The sequence below is a fragment of the Rattus norvegicus genome, chromosome 6 (assembly GCF_021556685.1).
Source record: "Rattus norvegicus strain SHRSP/BbbUtx chromosome 6, alternate assembly SHRSP_T2T, whole genome shotgun sequence".
In the NCBI taxonomy this organism is placed as follows: Eukaryota; Metazoa; Chordata; class Mammalia; order Rodentia; family Muridae; genus Rattus; species Rattus norvegicus.
In genome coordinates, this window is record NC_141539.1 from 118,815,551 (window position 1) to 118,835,760 (window position 20,210).

Below are 20,210 nucleotides of genomic sequence, written 5' to 3' on the forward strand. Positions count from 1 at the left end.
GGTTTTGCACCTGGTGTCAGTTGGCGGTTAATATGCTAATGAGGGGCAGTACCATGCTAGTGAGGTGATTCGTTCTCTGCCAATCCCTGGAGGACAAGTAGTGGGGTGACAGTGGGGTAATAGTGGGGTGCCCCGTGCCCCGCCAATCCCTGAAGGATTATTAGCATACTGTTGTGTATATAAGGCGAGTGACTTTGCCGCTCGTAGTCCCCGTATCAGTAATGAAGGTGTCCTGCAATAAAGGCTGTTGACAAGGATCCGATGGTGTTGCATCTTCCTTGCCGGCCAAGGTGGGCGTGACATTGATTTATAAGTTTGTTAAAGTCTATAGTTTAGAGTAATGTAAAAGGTAACACCAGACATTTAATTACTTCCCCACTCTGCTTTCCCCCAGGACTGGTCTCAGAGTTGGAGCTGTTCATTGTCCCTGTATTTTGTCGAAATAGCTTGTCTAAGAAGCTGTATATTTTCACTATATCTTGTCCATATAGCTATGTGAAATGAATTCTGCCAATACTAACATCCATCTCAGTAAACAGAATAATTTATTAACCTCATTTAAACTGCCATAACTTCCAAGAAAATCATAGAAACAACACATTCTATTTCAGATGTTAGACTCCAAGGTGGCAGGACAATTAGAAATATCATGAAACAAAATTGAAATGTTTATTATTATTATTATTATTATTATTGTTGTTGTTGTTGTTGTTGTTATTATTATTATCTGGTTATTTTATTTATTTATATTTCAAATGTTGTCCCCCTTCCTGGTCTCCCTTCCACAAATTTCCCCATTTCATCCCCTCTCTCCTTTGCATCTAAGAGGGTACTCCCTCACCCACCCTCCCTCTTGCCTCACCCCTCTAAGCATCTCCCTATTCTGGGGCATCAAGACTCCACAGGACTAAGGGATTGTCCTCCCATTCATGCCAGATAAGGCAATACTCTGATAAATCTGAAGCTAGAGCCATGTGGTCCCTCCATTTTTATTCTTTAGTTGGTGGTTTAGTCCCTAGGAAGTCCATGGGGGACTGGTTAGTTGATATTGTTGTTCTTCCTATGAGGTTTCCATCCCCTTCAGCTCCTTCAGTCTTTCCTGTAACTCTTCCATTGGGTTCCCTGATCCTGGGGACCCAAATAAAGTCTTTTTTGTAAAGAAAAACAAGGCTTATTTTCAGACATTCATTATGTCTGTCTACAAAAGACATCTTCTCAGATTTGGTCTTTCATTTAATTTTAATTTATACTTGGATAAGTTGTATGGGATGAGATTGTTAGCAATGTAATTTAATAAGAAGATTGTGTGAATGTATCTACTGTTTCAAAAAGAAAAAAAAAAAACACCGAATGAAAAATGATCCCATACTATCATGGTATACATTCTTTGGAAAGCAGTGACTCTAGTTAATTAAATATATTTTTCGTAATTGCTATTTAGTTAATGACTGTGAGTTAAATAAGACACTGTCATGAGATATACTATGTTACATGCTCATTATTTAAAACATGTGTTTAAAGGAGGATCAATTATAAAGCAAGCTTTTTAAACTTAAATAATCTGCCATAAATAGATCCATAGTAACTACATGTACACTCTTAACACATGATACTAATTTCAGTAATTTATATTCTACAGCTAAGTGGAAAAAATTTTTAAAAAACCTGAAATACTGTGTTTACATTTCAAATGCTATTGTATACTCTCAAGTTTATTTCATTTAATTCTCAATTTAATACTCCATAACAGGACAATTCTCCTGGTTGCCACATTTGAAGAGAAACAATAATTCATCAAAGTAACTTCTGGAAAGAATGCCAAGTAGCATCATGCAATCCAGCGCAGTATTCTTTGAAGGATTATCCAACCTGATCCTTTCTAATTTACATTAAACTGAAACTGTTGATATAAATAATCGTGAGCACAGATCTTTAAAAAGCAATGTCATCAGAACTGCGCTTTGATTTACATTCATCCAGTAACTGACAGGTAGCTGTGTTACTTCCTGTTAATCTCCTTGTAGCACTAAACTTTATCACAAAATTACCTATAAAAAGAGCGATATAAACTATAGCAAATCAGTCCTTTAAGCCTTGGGAAGTTTTACTATAATATTCAGTAATTTTTTATGATATAGTATGTAATATAATCAGATGAGACCCACCCTTACTTGCTTTCTTCCGCTATTCTCTAACCATATTTCCATTCTGCTATCATCTTGGTTTATGCCTCTTCTATGAAGATGATTAAATGGGAATGCACCAGCTGTTTATAACATGTGCTAAATCATAAGTACAAGACCCTTGTCTTATGTGCCCCTAAAATTCAAATTTAGCAGGTGCTAAATAAGTTTCAGTTCACTAAATCATTAAGGGAAAGATCGATCCTTCTGACTTGGTATTAACGTGGCACACATGTAAACTGGTTTTGTCTAAAACTTTTACCATCTATTAAATAGCATAGTTCAGTTTGTAAACTTCAGCTTCATTTCTCCAGAAAACAATTACTTCACAAATCACATAGATGTATCATTTTTGTCCATTAAAATTCTGTGGTTCTTCTCATTTGACTTCTACATATTTCTGGTTACAATATATCCTGCATGTTCTGATTTGATCCCCACATGTTTGGGAATGAGACATATGCAGTTCACTTAGGGCAGTTTGTCTTTGGTATTGTTAATTTAAATAATCTAAAAATGATTCAGTGTCTTTTTGCAAGTGAAGTTAGTCTTATAAATGACGTCCATTGCTTCAGTAGAAACCATTATAGTAGAGAAATACAGTCTTTATTATTTAGCTTAGGACTAAAAGTTTTGTTTTTACTTTATTCTGCTTAGTTCTATTTTAAATTCTTTCTTTGTAGAAAGGGGAGTCTGTTCAAGACAGGGTTCCTTTGTGTAGCCCTGGCTATTCTTAGACTCACTCTGTAGACCAGGCTGTCCTCCAACTCAGAGATCTACCTCTCTCTGCTTCCTGAGTGCTGGGATTAAAGACATGCACCACCACTGCATGTCATAACATTATCAATGCATGATTTCAAAATCAGTTTTCTCTCTTATAGAAAGTATGCTTTTTCATACAATATATTAGGATTATAATTCCCCTCCTTCCACTCCTTCATATTCCTTTCTCCCTCCCCTCCACTATGGGTCAACTCCCTTTTGTATCATTAGAAATTAACAACCTTCCAAGAGACAATTACCACACATAACAGAATAATAAAAACTTGAAAAACATTATCATAACACACTTGGGCAGGGCAACCCAAGAGGTGAAAAGAGTTCTGAGAGCATGCACAAGAGTCAGAGACCCCCTTGTTTTATTGTAAGGAGTCCCATAAAAAAGGCTAAGCTAATAGCTATAATAGGTAAGGAAATTCCCTGGGGCACATGTGTATAATCCCTCTGCTTGCTGCTTCATTCTCTAGTAACTCATATGTCTCTTGTCTAGTTAATTCAGAAAGCCCTGGGATCCATTATCTCTTCTAGTTCTCCAATATTTCCACCCACAACAGGGATCAAAAGTTTTTAAATGATTCAATAATTTGAAAGTGAAATAGTTACAATAAGAAAAATCATAATTAATTAAGAAAGTTTTACCCACTATCATTTGAACTACAGACAGAGCATGCTATAATAACATCACATTTAAATTATTCTTGTTCCTGTAATTATTGAGAATATAAATACTAATATAAAAGTTTGGTCTATATCATCATTGCATTATCAGTCTAAGAAATTTACTTCATCAATTGATCTCTAAATTCTCTCCATAATATTAGTTTGAGTTTATGGACTTTCCATCTCTCTTTCTTCTTAAAAGATTATGTAAGTTCAGCAAATGATTTTTGTCACCTAAGCACGTCACGTCAGGATTTTTACCATAATGCCAGTTTACATCATTTTGATTTGTATGTTTTGGGTTGTGTTTTGGATTTGTTGTTGTGTTGTTGTTGTTGTGTTGTTGTTGTTGTTGTTACTTTTAGTTCCACTGAACTTAATTATAGTCATCTTATTTTGGTATGACTTCTCACATGACTTATACTGTTATATTGTTTTTTGTTTGCTTGTTTGTTGGTTGTTTTTTTTCCAAACCTTAGTTCTTTTCTTTGTTTTAAATCTTATCTTTCAGCCACGAAATGATAGCCAACACAATTACTAACTTTTCATTTAAATAACTTCTCCAACTATGTCCATTAAATTTTTTCTTATATGCTGGCATATTAAGAAACAGATGACTTGAGATTAATCATCAGGTTCATATGTTTTAGAGGAATTTCCTGAGGACATGAGCTTTGACAGAATGCTTTGTTTCTCTTTGCTCCTTACACTCATTAATTCTAATCATTTGGAAGTGTCTGTTTTTATTGCAACCCTATTAAGAACATAGTATTCATATTGAGAATTACACTGAGAATTAGTATTGAGAATTGTCTGGAAATAAAACTAAAACAAAAGTATGTTGTGTAGGATTGGCATTTATTACAGCTAAAATCTCTATTTATGAGGCATGAAAAATAGTTAATTTGCTCATATAAAGCTTTAGTCAAAGGAAGATTTTATTCAAAATAAAATTTTATCACCCATTTTCTTGAGCCTTGTAGCTTTTCTCAAAGGACAATTTTCTCTTTTAACATTTGCAGCTAATGGTACTGTAGAAAAAAAAATAATGTATTTCCCTTAGCCTTCCCCTAATCATCGCTGATGCTCCTGTAACCAAAGGCAATTAATAAGAGGAAGCATTTCTTTTCACTGGAATTTAACATAACACAGGAACACTTCAAGGAGCCAGAGAACATTTTGTATTTCATGCCCTAGAATGATAAAAACAGACAGTCCAAGACAGTCCTGATTAAGAATAAAAGAACAAACAAGATATAGTTGAACACTAGTAAACATAGAGACTCCAGGATACTCACAAGACTTTCCTATCAAGATGTCGTGTGGCTCTCAAAGTAAAGCTGTTATTGCATGAAGGAATTAGAAGGAATGATGGACACAATTGGAAGATTATGTTAAATAATTTTATTTTTCTTTGCTAGCAAACAGAAAGAAGGAAAATTTAGAGCCAGGTTAGTTTCATGTTGTGAGTCCTATACATTTTCATAAATATTCTTCTATCCCTGATACATTTTTAGTGTAAATTAAAGGGAGAGAAAAACCCTCAAGATGTTTTCTTTTAACTTGTGTCTTTAAATGTAAACAATGAACTTGTTTTTTGACACTTTAATATACATGACACATATATATAATTTTCTCATTATTCTCACCTCCAACTATTTCCTAATTAAGTCCTTTAACTCTTGTTTAAGTTGTATATACTATGTAGCTCCTTGAGCATGTGAATGATGAACAGTTTAGCTAAAAGTTCAGTAATAAACCAGAGTAACAGAAGTCTGCATCAGCTTTTACCTGGTTATTTAACTTACAGATGTTTCTAAAGTTTCTATAGATATGATCTTAAACGGTTCAATTGATTTCATTAGTATAAACCCCATAAATACTTGACACATGTCCTAGTGTGAAACAAATAGTGAAGTCCAATTTAACATTTATTCTTATAGTTTTAATCCAAGCTCCAGAAAATATAGTTAAGAACAAAAACATTACAGGGATTCAGGTTCATTACTGGATTTGATTGATTTGGAGGTCTTAATCAATCTTGAAGAGACTTACAATTTTGTCCTTCAAATATAAATGAGTTGTAACTGTAAATATCTAGAGCAACATTGTTAAGTCATGTACACTATATCCTGCAGTTACCTTGATTGCCAATAAAGCCTTCTTCCAAGGAGACTGCTCTCCTTAATGGCGTGCATGATTTTCTAATAACCGCCAACTATTAGGTTACCTTCTTTGGCTTACATTTTCATGGTTTCTGTTCTTTAATATATAAATTTTCCCATTCAAGCACTGTAAAATATACAAATATAGAGTTAAGAAAGCAAGGGTTTATAACATGCAAAGGAGTTTGGTTAGTAAACAAGATGTAGTCTGCTCAGGCCATTGAAATTTGAACTGCTCTGCACCACACCCAGGTGTATACAGAACTGAAGAAATCCCTCAGTACGTATGTAGAGGTTTAAATGAACATCGTGTTTATTACTCTACTATTAGCAGGAGCTAGAAGAATGAGTCAAACATCCATCAACAAGAGAGTGGGGAAAATGTAGTCAGAATACATAATAAATTTTTATTCTACTACATATAAGAAAATAACTTTCCCATTGAAGGACAGCAGAGGAAATGAAGCATAATCTTCTTAAACAAAATAAGTCAGGCTCAAAACTACTACATTGTTATAATATATGCATGTGTGCAACCTGAAGCTAGAAAGGAGATTATTTGGAATACAAAGAGAATGAGTTGGCATGACGAAGAAGAATGTAGAATTGTTTTTGGTGATGCATATGATATGTATATGGCATACATTTGAGAAATATCATAATGAATCCCACTCTTTTATATACTTCATTTTTTAAATTAAATGCAGAGAACATGCTGATGATTTCTAACATCTTTAGGGAGTGGCTCTTCTAACTGAAAGCTCAGTTGTTCTGAGATGCCTATCAGTATTCTTACTTTATATATCCCCTTCCCCCTGCTTATTTTCTACTTCATGTTTTAATCTAGTCAAATTTTGTGTTTCCATCTGACCTTTACAAATGCATGCGGAAATATAAGAGTACACGTTATGCTTAATTGAACAGCAGATTGTTTAAAAAAAATGATCAGTTTCAATTCTATCAAGCTATTTGGGTTAAAGGCTCCAAGTCTGACTGGGGATAAAGAACTGAGGAAAGCTAAAACTTAATGGTTTTCTTTGATTTATAACTTTCCTTTATTTCCAAAATAACCTTCATAGAAAAGGAAATTACAAGCTTGTATAGAAAGACACTCGACTATTTCCACTGGATTGCTTGGTTTCAGCCCAGCAGTAAAATTGGAGCTTTTCAATCTATTAGAAAAAAAAATAATAATGGCTAGAACCTGAGCAGTTATACAAAACAGAAATTGGCTTGGCCCAGTCACTCAAATCCTGTTGCTTTTATTGGATATGGTTTCTCTCTCAGTAAGTGCTTTTTGAGTCGCTGAGGCTGGAACCATAGCTACAGACCCTTGGTTTAGAAAACAGTCACACAGAGGTACTGCCAGGGCTGTAAGCCTAAAAGGGAATTCTGAGGAGGAATGTCTGGGTACCTAACAGTGAGACTGTTTATATAAAAAACCCTGGGCTCCCTGCATTATACTCTTAGTGTTGAAAGCTTTTCTCTCTCCGAAATCTCTTCTATTCTGAGCCCTCATACAGGTTTTTTTTTCCCCTGAATTCTTTTGGTTCTTAGCTTTTGTTCTTGTTTTTGTTTGTAGACAACAAATATCACTGGAACAGAAAAGAAAGAAACCAAGAATCATAAGCCCCTTTTCCAGCATATTCTAGTCAGCTTCTCGGTGAACTAGTTTCAGAAGTAACCAGCCCTGGAACCAGCCTTGACAATTCAGAAAATGATCATTTTGAATTATTCATGGCACAGTCACCCTTGACATTCTGAACATTGTATTTGAGAATAGGAGAACGGAACAAGAGATGGTAATGGTCATTATTATGAGGTAATAACTGCCGTTCAGATGGTTAGGAGCACCCAGAAGGAGCAATCAAGGATAAAATGGGGCTGCTTTACATTTGAAAGATTCCCATACAAATGTCTTTGAGAAATATAACTACTTTAGGTAGTATTTATTTTCCATCCCTTTCCATTTATTGGATATTGTAGAGGATATTTTTTTGATCATGTTCTATTTCAGGCACACCTTTGGTACACTCACAGATGTATTTTGGAAGCTGTATGTAGAGCAAGGGATATGTAAATCAATTAACTTGTAATTGTCCTTCATGCAGATGCATGAATGTCTTTTTCCCCCTGCATCTGCTTTATTCACAGAGTTTCAAATAAAAAAGAAAAAATGAGACAGGACCTTTGGGTGAAGGGAAGAAGGAATTGTAGCAAGTTACCAACAACTCAGCAAGTTACTGAGGACATCTGGACTGAGCAGTGTCCACAGCTCTTACTGGATTGTGTCATATATAATTTTAATGACTGTGGCTTACATTAAGCACATACATGATCTCTTGTAAGTTTCAATGACTCCCAGCAACTTACTCATATCCAAATTGAAGCAGAAAGTGATTTTGGTTATATGTCAGATTGCATCAAACATAACATACAATGGTGTTAGAGACGTGTGCTGGCCATTCTGGTCAATTTGACTACATCTGGGATTAACTAAATCTCAAGAGACTATATACACCTGTGAGATGTTTTTCTTGATTAAATCATTTGAAGTGGAAGAACCACTTTTAATCTAGAATTTCGGAGGCAAGGAGACTCACCTTTAGACAGGATCAGACCTTCTTATTGCAGCCTACGTGTTGCACACTGATAAAGGAAGCTTGCTTTCTTTGTCCTCTTGTCCTCCCTCTCCCTGGAAGGTCAATACTCCTCACTGGCATTAGAGAACTACTTCTTCAGGACTTGAGGGTATACTAAAGACCAGGTGATATGTATCCTAATTTCTGTTGTTAGACAGCAATTGGGTCATGGTGGGATTCCTTCAGTTCTGTTCCTCTACAAAACCCTGACCTGGTCACATGTAGAAAGCTTCATAGGTAATGATCAAATAGGGATCCTCAACCAAATCTCCTATCTTTCCACTACTGTCAAGTAACTTAAAAACCTTAGATTCCTTAAGAGCGTTCTGGCAATTTCTTAATACAGTTCTTTATTTTATTTTTACACTCAGGGTTTTATTCTGCTCCCAGTCCACCCTATTGTTCCACATCTCATACCTCCTCCCAGTCCCCCCATCTCCACTAGGATGTCCCCAACCCACACACCTCACCAGATATCTAAATCCCCTGGGGCCTCCAATCTCTTCAGGGTTAGATTCATTTTTCTCTGACTCAACCCAGATCCTCTGCTATATATGTGCTGGGGGACTCATATCAGCTGGTGTATCCTGCCTGATCATTTAAAGCATTTAAAGGACAGATTAAAATAATCAATATGACCAAAGAAATTACAATGAAAAGGAAACTACATACTGAACAGGGTATATGTATATGTTTATGACTAAAATTCTGCTGGTTGAGAGAGTGTTTGTCTCCTACACATGAAAGCCCAATTTTGGTGCCTAAGAGCCCACAGTCTGGGGATAGTATGGCAAATCTAGATTCCTAATACACAAAAGCAGAAAGCAGGTAGGTTCAACGTTCAAAATTGTTTTCAGGTAGACAATGAGTTTGAAGCCAGCTTTCTCAAACAATTAAAAAGAAGAAGAAGGGGAAGGATGATGATGATGAGGAGGGCCTGGAGGAGGGAAAGGAGGAGAAATGAATGAAAATGTTAGAGCTCACATTTGTTAGTGTACATATTATGAAATAACTTATGGCTTTCCGCCATGACTTTGATTACTTTAATAACTCTGGCTACAAAAAAAAATAAATAAATAAAAGATTTGGGCAAATTTCACAATTCAACATAACTAAATAAATACATATAATTTTCTATTATTAAAATTCATTTCCATTTAATTATGTTTGTAGCATTTGTTGGAACATTAAGATTTGGATTTGAACCAATTTTAACTGTTACAACTCATTTCCTTGAATGTTTGTTGAGGTGAGTTTCAGGTCTTACAGCAAAAGATAAAAGCTTATGGGACAAAGCCATAGAAAAATCTTAATGAGAAAAATAGAGAATTTGAGTATGAAAAATAATGTTAAGGACTTAAGAGACCATTAGGAAATAGACCTAAATCATAACTGTTCATTTTTGAAAACTGTACAGAAGTACTTATAAATCCATTGTGATAGTTTCTTTCTCTACATAATTCAAAATAATAGGCTTATAATATCAAAAATAAATGAAAATGACCACTTCCTTTGAAAAAGGGAGAGCAATTATGTGCTACTCATCTAGAGACTGGGAGCCAGACACATCAACTTGGCTATCTGATTACTCAAATCAGAAAGACTCGACATATGTAAGTAACATCATCTTCCAGAGACCTTATCTCCTATTCTTTTTTCCTCATAATTTACAAGCTACATTTTCTCTCTTTCTGGTTTTCAAATATATGAAAATCCTTCTCATTTATAGTCTTTCCAGTACTTGGCCATCTGCTTCAATAATTGTGATACAGCTTTTAAGACATTTTGATATTTAGACATCCGATTGAGTACAATGTTTAGGAATATATTGACTCTTAATTAATTAAGTTAAATAATTTTATTTATCTATTTCTGTTTCACATTCTATGTCTTTAAATGTTAAATCAATATTTTAAGAGTAATTAATTGTTTTATATGAAAAATTTAAGTTCCATATAGGCAGAGCATTTTTCTCTCCCTGTAGTGTATTTCTAATATATATCAGAGAATATGAGATATTTAGTAACAAATATTTAAATAACAGAAAAATATCGTATTGAGATTCATTTCTCTACCTTGTTAGATTATCAAATCCTTGAGGAGAGTTCATGATTATGTTCAATATTAGTTCTTGATACTTTTATTTAAATAACCCTCTCCCTTATACTATTTTCTCAAACTGATTAAGGGTCCTAAACAATATTACATTTTTTGTGCCATAGCCAACTGTCAAGTCACTTACATTTTAAAACAAAAGCATTGTTATGAATGTGTGTTTTATCTTTTTTCTAATAGACTATTTTAATGTTTCAAAAGATTTGAACCAAGGAACTCTTACAATTGTGATATTTGGACAGAGACAATTATTGTAGTATAGAAATGGACAGGACCCAGATGTACAGAGAGAGCTATCAGTAATAGGATCCTGATATTATAGTTTGAACACGAGAGTGGAAAGAACTTTGCAAATAGGTCTCCAGTTTCGCTAAATTTCTTTTCTTTTCTTTTCTTTTTTTTTTTTTTTTTTTTTTGGTTCTTTTTTTCGGAGCTGGGGACCGAACCCAGGGCCTTGCACTTCCTAGGCAAGCGCTCTACCACTGAGCTAAATCCCCAAGCCCCCAAATGAATGTGTCACAGAATTATCAGGGAATGACTAAATCCACCCAGCTCTTTTTTTTCCTTTTTCTTTTTTTCGGAGCTGGGGACTGAACCCAGGGCCTTACGCTTGCTAGGCAAGCGCTCTACCACTGAGCTCAATCCCCAACCCTAAATTTCTTTATCAGAGGCTGGTATTGGTCCCTGCGCACTTCTTTTAAAAGCAAAACCAAAAGTGTTGGTTTACTTTTCTTCACAGGTCATTAGTCAGAAAAGATCTATAATCCACATGTTTGCTGCAAGCATCTTTTACTCTGATTCGCTCCTTTATGTCTCTGGATTATAATAGTGACTTTTCAATCATAAATGCATCACTTATACAGTCCACAGAACAACCTTAACAATAAGACTGAGCATATTTTCTTTCTGCTTTCAATAGGTCAATGGCTGTCTAGGACAGATAAATATTTTCATCAGTCTTCAGCAGAATGCATGTTGTTTTTGCCAATCTGAACTCATGTTTCATGAGTTTATAAACTTCCACTCTTTAATAAAGCTTTGCACTTGGAAAATTAATTTTAAATCAAAACTATGCATTTCTTCTCTGAACACATTTTTGGTATTTGTCAATTATTTAATAGCAGATTTTGATGTCATTGCAAATTTTTGTAGATGATGATGAGCAACTTTGCACAAGTTTCAAATAAGTTTCCATACAATGTTATATTTGAAATATAGAAAGTGCATTCCATGTAATTTATGGAATTAATTATTGTATGTTCATAAGTAATTGTTCATGAATAAATTATGGAAGTAGAATACGTACATACATATATATGTAAATGTATGTATGGTATGTATATGTGTGTAAACACAAATAGGTGTTTATACCAGCTAGGTCATGTTTGGATTATCTGTGCCTGAACAGTTCAAGCCGCCTTAAAAGTAGGTGGATACACTCGATTTTGAAATATTTAGTTGATAACAGATTCTATTCCTTGTACCTGTGTACTATACAAAATTCTAGGTAGTGCAGTTCACATAAAACAGTGGAGACAAAATTCACTGCAATGAAGTTGCAATCAAGTCCTAGATGAAAAACAATGACACTATAAATACTTGATCCATAGTACTCCGTGTGAGAGTCCTGAGTCTAAATATACTGTATTTGACGAGCCAGGTCATCTTTCTAGGCTCTAATATCTATCACCTTTCTGCCTATAACTTTTCTGATGCTTTCAGTTATTTGTTCTTCAAAGCTTCGTTTTATTTTTCTGCTTATTTTTCTTCATACACAGAAATGCATGAACTCACCAAATAAAAAATATTATTACACATGTATTCAGTAAGTTTTACATGTGTCTTTTTTTAATGTAACAAAGATTCATTATTTCATAAAATAAATAAGATCTAGAGTTTGAATAATGGGGAGTCCAGAGAAGCATCTTATAGGTGTTTGCCTTGCTCAGCTCTATTCCTCTAGGTTGCAAGGTGACTGGTGGAGCATTAGGCATTATAACATGTTATGACCAGATAAGACCGAAAGACAGCTGAAGAGACAGCTGGGGTTTGAAGCACTGGCTGCTCTTACAGAGATCCTGAGTTCAATTCCCAGCAACGACATAGTGGCTCACAGTCATTTGTAATGGGATCTGGTGCCCTCTTTTAGCAGACAGACATGCTTCCATGAAGACACATTCATACGTTTAAAATATACATAAAAGAATAAAAGAAAATGGAAGATAGCAGGACATCACTTTCTTTTGACTCTTTACAAAGAGAAGAAACGGTTGGGATCTTTCTTTACGTGAGCATGTCCTACAGACACGACTTGTTACAGGATAACTATTTAACATCACCAACCAACCAACAAAAACACTTCTAAGGGAAATGCAGGGGTGGAGGGGGCGCTCTTCAGAAATCAGAGTTCTGCAAGCCAAAAGGGGGTATGCTACCAACATTGTTTGAAGAAGTCTTTATCTCCACAGTTAAAGGACTTTCCCTCCTCCTTTCTTTAGTTTACTCTACTGAGGGATCTTTCTCAGTCAGAGTCAAATCAGAAAGAAATAACCTCCAACTGCCAGCAGAGGAACCTGTGGATATACATTAAAAACACCATGGTAATGAGAAAAACGTTTACCAACACGCTCAGGTCATTCATATGCCTACTTCTCCTTCAGGTTACAGCTGCTACGGATATCATCCATCGTGATTCCTGCTATAGCAACCATGACCATTGAAAAGCTGTCTGTGCACATTAGAGATAATTGAAAGTTTCTCCGACAGTGGCACTTTGACGCTGGGTGTCCTTCTTAATTTTAATTATTGAATATCCTTTTTAAGAGTCTGGAAGTCAATCCATTCATCATTTCTCAGGTGCCTGAATCGTATACCTTTAAGAAATAAAGGAAATGAGCTTTAGTTTGACATTACATAGTAGAGATGTCAGTGGAGACATCTTACTCTGAATTGAATGTAAAGATTGCATGCCTAAATTCTATTTTGATTTTCTTCCTCCCATTGTCAATTTTCATATAGACAGAGTTAGACTGTGGGAAGCTTTCGAAGTAGAATTAAAATTGTTTAAGTTAATCTGATTTCTATTGATTATTTATTTATATTTTAAGTGTTATTCCTCTTCCAGGTTTCCTCTCTGTAAACCCTCTATCCTATAACCCCTCCCCCTGCATCTATGCGGATCCTTTGGTACCCACTTACCCACACACTCCCGTTTCATGGCCCTTAGCATCTCCCTGTGCTGTGTCATCAAGCCTCCACAGAACCAACAGCCTCCCCTCCCATTGATGTCAGAAAAGGCATCATCTGCTTCATCTAAGGCTGGAGGCATAGGTAGGTCTCTTTGTATGTAGACTTTGGTTGGTGGTTTAGTCCCTGGGAGGACTAGGAGTTCTGGGAGGTCTGGGAGATCTGGCTGATTGATATTGTTGTTCTTCCTATGAGGCTGTGAATCTCTTCAGCTCCTGCAGTCCTTCTCCTAACTCTTCCATTAGGGTCCCCATGCTCGGTCTGATGGTTGGCTTCAAGTACCTGAATCTGCATTTATCAGGCTCTGGCAAAGCCTCTCGGGACACAGCTATACCAGGCTCATGTCAGCAAGTGTTTCTTGGTATCAGCAATCTTGTCTAGGTTTGGTGTCTGCAGATGGGATGGATCCCTAGGTGGGGCATTCTCTGGATGGCCTTTCATTAAGCCTCATCTCCAAGTTATACCACTTCTGAGCATTTACCCAAAAGATGTTCTACATATAACCAGGACACATGCTCCACTGTGTTCATAGACTTATTTATAATAGGCAGAAGCTGAAAAGAACTCTGATATCCCTCTACAGAGGAATAGATGAAGTGCGGTACATTTATACAATGGATTACTACTCAGCTATTAAAAATCAATGACATCATGAAATTCACAGGCAAATGGGTGGAACTAGAAAATATCCTGAGTGAGATAACATAGTCACAAATGAACAAACATGGTATGTACTCACTGAAAAGTGGACATTAGGCAAAATGCTCAGAATACTCTTCATACAACTTATAGACCATATGAAGCTCAAGAAGAAGGAAGACCAAAGTGTGGATGTTTCAGTCCTACTTAGAAGGGGAACAAAATAATCACGTAGGTAGAGGTAAAGATAGAGGGAGGAAGGGAGCTGGGAGGGAGAGAGGAGGGGAAGGGAAAAGTGGGGCAGGATCAGATATGAGAGGAGATGAGAGAATTAGACACAGTCAGAAAACTGAATAGAGGTGTGCAGCAGTGGGGGATTGGGAAATGGGGTAACCACTAGAAAGTCCTAGATGCCAGGAAAGCAAGAGACTCACAGGACCCAATAGGGATGACATTAGCTGAAATACCCAACGAAGGTGAGAGAAAATCTATAGAGACCATATTCAGAAGTTAGACATGGTCCCCTCTTGGGGGATGTGGTTACTCACATATCTCAAAATATTATTCCAGAATTTTGCCTGATTGTTTAAATTTAAAGTAAAAAAATAATCTATGACTTTTGAAACCTTAAGTTAAATATAAACAATTTAGGAACTCAATAATTTGAATTTTAAAAATACATTTTTCTGTGACAAGTTTCTTTCATTTTCTATCTAAAGCCCTACATAAATTTATTTAAATAAACAAAGGTCTGTATAATCTCTGCTACATATCTAAATGCAAAACTGACCCCGGTGAACATGTTGGTTGTAGGAAATTCTGATCTGAGTGTGTTAGTGTAACTGTTGCATTGTTATTTCAACAGTTATATCCACTCAATCCCCAAATGGGTTAATAATTCCAGATCTCACTTTAAGTGTCTACTTTCTGTGGCCATCCATGATAATTTGACTGAATTTTTCAGCTGAAGGGAGTTAGTCACAAAGGGATGAACCTAGTTAAGGGAGATGGTGTTGACTCAACTTGGATCTAAGGAAATGAGGAATGGCTGCTCCTTATTCTCAAAAGTGTATAGGAGCGCTTGCCTAGGAAGCACAAGGCCCTGGGTTCGGTCCCCAGCTCCAAAAAAAAAAAGAACTAAAAAAAAAGTGTATAGGAAGGGTCATCATGGAAACGTAGTAAACATACATAAAGAAGAATCTTGCCTTCTTGCGCTGTTGTCTTTGGAATAGGAAAACACTCAGTTTGCTTCCAGTGATATTTGGAACAGGGCCAGGATTCTAAACACAACATCGTTCTTTTCATTGACTTTCTGGGCAGAGAGGGAACACTCCCTCAGGAACAGCTGGCCTATTGCCTTTGGATAAGAATAAGAAAATATTGAAACTGGTTTCTAGGCAAGGATGGAGAATATTAAAGCCAGTAAATCTTTCTTGGTCAGTAGGAGGTTTCATAAGGTGCTGATTCTATAGTATGCTGATTATTTAATAATTTTCCATGAGTCATCTAGATAAATAGATCTATTTTCAAACACATCCACATTGCCGAATCACTCAAATATTTAATACAGATAATAATATGTGTATACTTCTGATGAAGAAAGAACTTCTAGACTTGGGCAACATAGCTCATGCATTTCTTGCTGAGTTAATTGGAAATCTCAAGGGCATTGATATCATACATCAAGATTTTGTTCACTTCACACACAAAAATGTTATCAGTAACATTTCTCAGAATGGTTTCAATATGTTAAATAACTAGGAAGACCATCTGTCAAAGATATTATATTTATCAACCATCACTTTGTATGTATTGTGGTTGTAAACCAGTAGACATGCTAATATGGATGGGAAAACCTCACAAAGCTCACAAGGCCTCCACCTAGACAAAGAACTATAGGACTGGACTAAGGAAAGCTGAAAATTGGGAGAAGTTTTCTTCCCCAGGGAAGAGCACAACAAGTGGTTATAAAATATGAAATAATCACCCTTGAAAATAAAATATATGAAGAAAGGAAAAGAGAGAGATGTATATGTGTGATTATAACATTATGCACACTGAGCAGAATATACGTATTTAATAGTATATATATATATGTGTGTGTGTGTGTGTGTGTGTGTGTGTGTGTGTGTGCGTGTGTGTGTGCGTAACAAAAATTAAATAGAGGCCAAGGATTTTAAAACAGCAAAGGTGGGATTATACCGAAGCGTCTAGAAAGGGAATGTGAAATGGAAATAATGATGCAATTATAATCACAAAAATTAAAATACATATTTAAAAAATGTTTAAATTTTATAAATATATTTAATTTTTAAATGTGCATGCATGTGCATAATATGTTAATTGCTTTTACCTCATCTTAATCATTCCCTTTGACAAATAATATTGCTTGGTTTTTGTGTGAAAGTAAATATGCTATTCTTCATTGATGTTATATTAGTCTCCTGTGGATAATACACTTTCCACTATATAAAAGAGTGCTTCATGGGACATCAGAAATAACAACGAAAGTTCCTATTCCAGACATTTCAGTTCAAGAAATAAAAACATAAAACCAAAGTGGTTTGTGAGCTCCTGCTGTCTCAGTGAGAACCAGAGCCAAGGACTTCACTTCTACTCACATTTAAGTTTATGATTTTCAGTGAGAAGGTGGGGAGTGATAATATTTCTGTAATAGATTCTTTACTTTACTCTGATACAAATATACGGACACTCAAGGCTGTCTTATACCTAGAAAACAAAATCGTATTTACAAAAACTCTGATAATATTATTTAAATTTCAACATATTGTTCATGAGTAGATTAAGGTAATCTTTATAACCAGTATAATACTCTTGATATAAATTAGTATAAAACAGATACATTTGCTTAGTTGTAATATAAGCACGAGTGGTATTTGCAATACTCAAGATAATGAGTAATAATTATAAAGCCATAGATTTGATTGCTATATTTGCAAATGTTACAAGGTAAGTTGCATTCTGTACTATTTTCTCAGTGTACAATATCCTCCACATAAATCTGTATTTGAACTCTGGGTCTTTATATAGTAGGGCTATTTTGGGAAATTGTAGAAGCCCAAGGAGATAAAGCCAAGTAAGAGGAAGTCAGTCATTGGAAAAGGTGGGTCATATGAGTTCTTGACTACCATTACTTTTTCTCTGGGTTCAGTGCTTTCTGGACTACTATGATCTAAGCAAGCATGCTCTGATTCCCACTGCAAGTTATGGGTATCCATTACCGCTAAGGTACTTTTCTCAGTACAGAGGATCAGGAAACCAAACAGAAATATGTAGCAGTAGTGGATGGTGAACTGAGGGTGCCCACTTGAACTCCCAGATGCCAGGGAAGTAAGAGGTTCTCAGGACCGAATGGGTATGACATTAGCTGAAATATCCAACAAAGGGAAAATAAAGCCTGTAGAGACCATCTCCAGTAGTTTGACATGGCCTCCATTTGAGGAATGCGGCCATGCATTCATCTCAAAAATGTTAACCAAGAATTGTTACTATCTAAAAGAAATGTGGAGACAAAAATGGAGCAGAGACTGAAGGAAAGGTCATCTAGAGACTGTCCCACCTAGGGATCCATCACATATACAGATATCAAACCTAGGTACTATTGTTGATGCCAAGAATTGCTTGCTGACAGGAGCCTGGTATAGCTGTCCCCTGAGAGATTCTGCAAGTACCTGAGCCCACAGACCCCAACGGAAGAGACAGGAGAAGGACTGAAGGAGTGGAAGGGGATTAAAACTCCATAGGAAGAAAAACAGTAACAACTAACTGGACCACCCAGAGCTCCCAGAGACTAAACCACCAACCAAAGGGTACACATGGAGCAACTCATGGTTCCAGGTACATATATAACAGAGGATTTCCTTATCTGGCATCAATGGGAGGGAGGCCCTTGGTCCTGTGGAGGCTTGATATCCCAGCATAAGGGGATGCTATAATGGCAAGGAAGGAACCGGGGGCAGAGTGGGGAGAGGACTCTCATAGAGGCAAAGGGGATGGGGGAAAGGGATTGAGGGTTTGCTGAGGGGAACCAGGTTGAGGAATATGATTTGCAGTGTACATAAATAAAATAACCAACAAAGAAAAAAAAAACGAAAAAAACAAAACCAACCAACCAGCCAACAAACAAACAAAAACCGTGAACTAAAATAATGCATTTTGTTCCAGCAATGAGAAAAGTAAATTATACACTATGTTAAAAATATTTTGTCTTTTTTTATTAATTTTTTTTATTAACTTAAGTATTTCTTATTTACATTTCGAGTGTTATTCCCTTTCCCATTTTCTGGGCCAACATCCTCCTAACCCTTCTCACTCCCCTTCTTTATGGGTTTTCCCCTTCCCATCCTCCCCCCATTGCCGCCCTCCCCCCAACAATCTAGTTCACTGGGGGTTCAGTCTTAGCAGGACCCAGGGCTTCCCCTTCCACTGGTGCTCTTACTAGGATATTCATTGCTACCTATGAGGTCAGAGTCCAGGGTCAGTCCATGTATAGTCTTTGGGTAGTGGCTTGGTCCCTGGAAGCTTTGGTTGCTGGACATTGTTGTTCATAAGGGGTCTCGAACCCCTTCGGTGAGGAGGGATGGGGCAAGATGTATATGGATGGGAAACCGGGAAAGGGATTAACATTTAAATGTAAATAAAACATATCCAATAAAAATAAAATAAATTAAAGTTATACTTAAAAAAATTTTGTCATCAATCATTCTTGTAACAGAATTTTCTTGAAGGTAACTGGAGTGGATAGTAGCAGGAATTACCAGCCAACAAGAATAAAAAGCACCTACTTATAAATGATTATACTATGTCCGACTTTGTTCGAAGTATTTTCCATGTCAAGTGGACCTGAAATTCTTAGGTAGGTGAGAAGAGAACAATGATCTCAGGATTATACAAAATGATGAACACAGATGATATGGCTTCATAGTACATAATTTAAAGTAAGAAACAATGGAATACGTATACCTAGATCACCTTTAAATTTCTATATATTCTGTCTAATAATTTGTATATACGGAAAATTACTTAAAAGGAAGGCTAGTTGGCAAAATATTAATACGGAAACAAAAAACACACTGGTTTGGGAGTTAAAAAAAGCATTGATGTTAGTGTTCTCACATATTAGTGATGAGAATTCTGGCAAGATAAGGCTCTTCAGAACCAGTATCTACAAGTTGGTGTGATACCATTTGCTTCTAAGGTTGCTAAAAATGATCTTAAGAAATGTCATCATAGTACGCTGTCATAACTGGTTTGTGTAATATCCTCAGCAATGTTCAGGGCAAAACTAGAAACATCTTGAATTGTAGGCTATTTTAAAACATCCACTGTGATTTAATCTACCTCTCTGATAATTATGAAGTTAATGAGCACTTTCATGATTTTAAAGTGTTATTAAAATAAAATTGAAACAATTTCTAATACAATGTAACATAACTTTATATTATAAAATGCCACTGAGAATTTGAATTAAATTAAGTAATGAATAATTTTTCCTTAACCAGTTTTTCTCCTTGCCATTAAATAAGTCATTCAATTTAATTCAGATTCTTTTGCGTGACTTAATGCTAAGTGCATATCTAATATCTAATGAATTTCAAACTGGTGACATGTTTATAACACAGAACTTGTTTCACCCTATATAAATTCCTTCTATGTTGGTGACTGAAAGTTGTTTTCTTTATGGTGCATTTCCCATTTACAGGAAACACATGTGATTTTCAAGATTATCTAATCAGCCACGAGCTCATTTATGCTTGCAA

General features: G+C 35.8%; 2 long non-coding RNA genes across 2 annotated transcripts in view; one reads left to right on the forward strand and one right to left on the reverse strand.

Moving 5' to 3' along the window:
• The first annotated feature begins 95 nt into the window (after positions 1 to 95).
• On the forward strand, positions 96 to 13,615 carry LOC120103594 (uncharacterized). The gene is made up of 6 exons (XR_015622514.1): positions 96 to 290; positions 1,751 to 1,990; positions 7,371 to 7,610; positions 7,943 to 8,132; positions 9,904 to 10,043; positions 13,206 to 13,615. It is a non-coding gene; the product is annotated as an uncharacterized LOC120103594 (long non-coding RNA).
• The window catches only part of LOC102556510 (uncharacterized), a 33,618-nt gene continuing 22,206 nt past the window's right edge, over positions 8,799 to 20,210 (reverse strand). Inside the window, exons 4-5 of the long non-coding RNA XR_015622513.1 lie at positions 13,166 to 13,418; positions 8,799 to 9,367 (exon numbers count right to left, since the gene is read on the reverse strand). This is a non-coding gene — a long non-coding RNA (uncharacterized LOC102556510). The remainder of the gene's footprint in view (positions 9,368 to 13,165; positions 13,419 to 20,210) is intronic.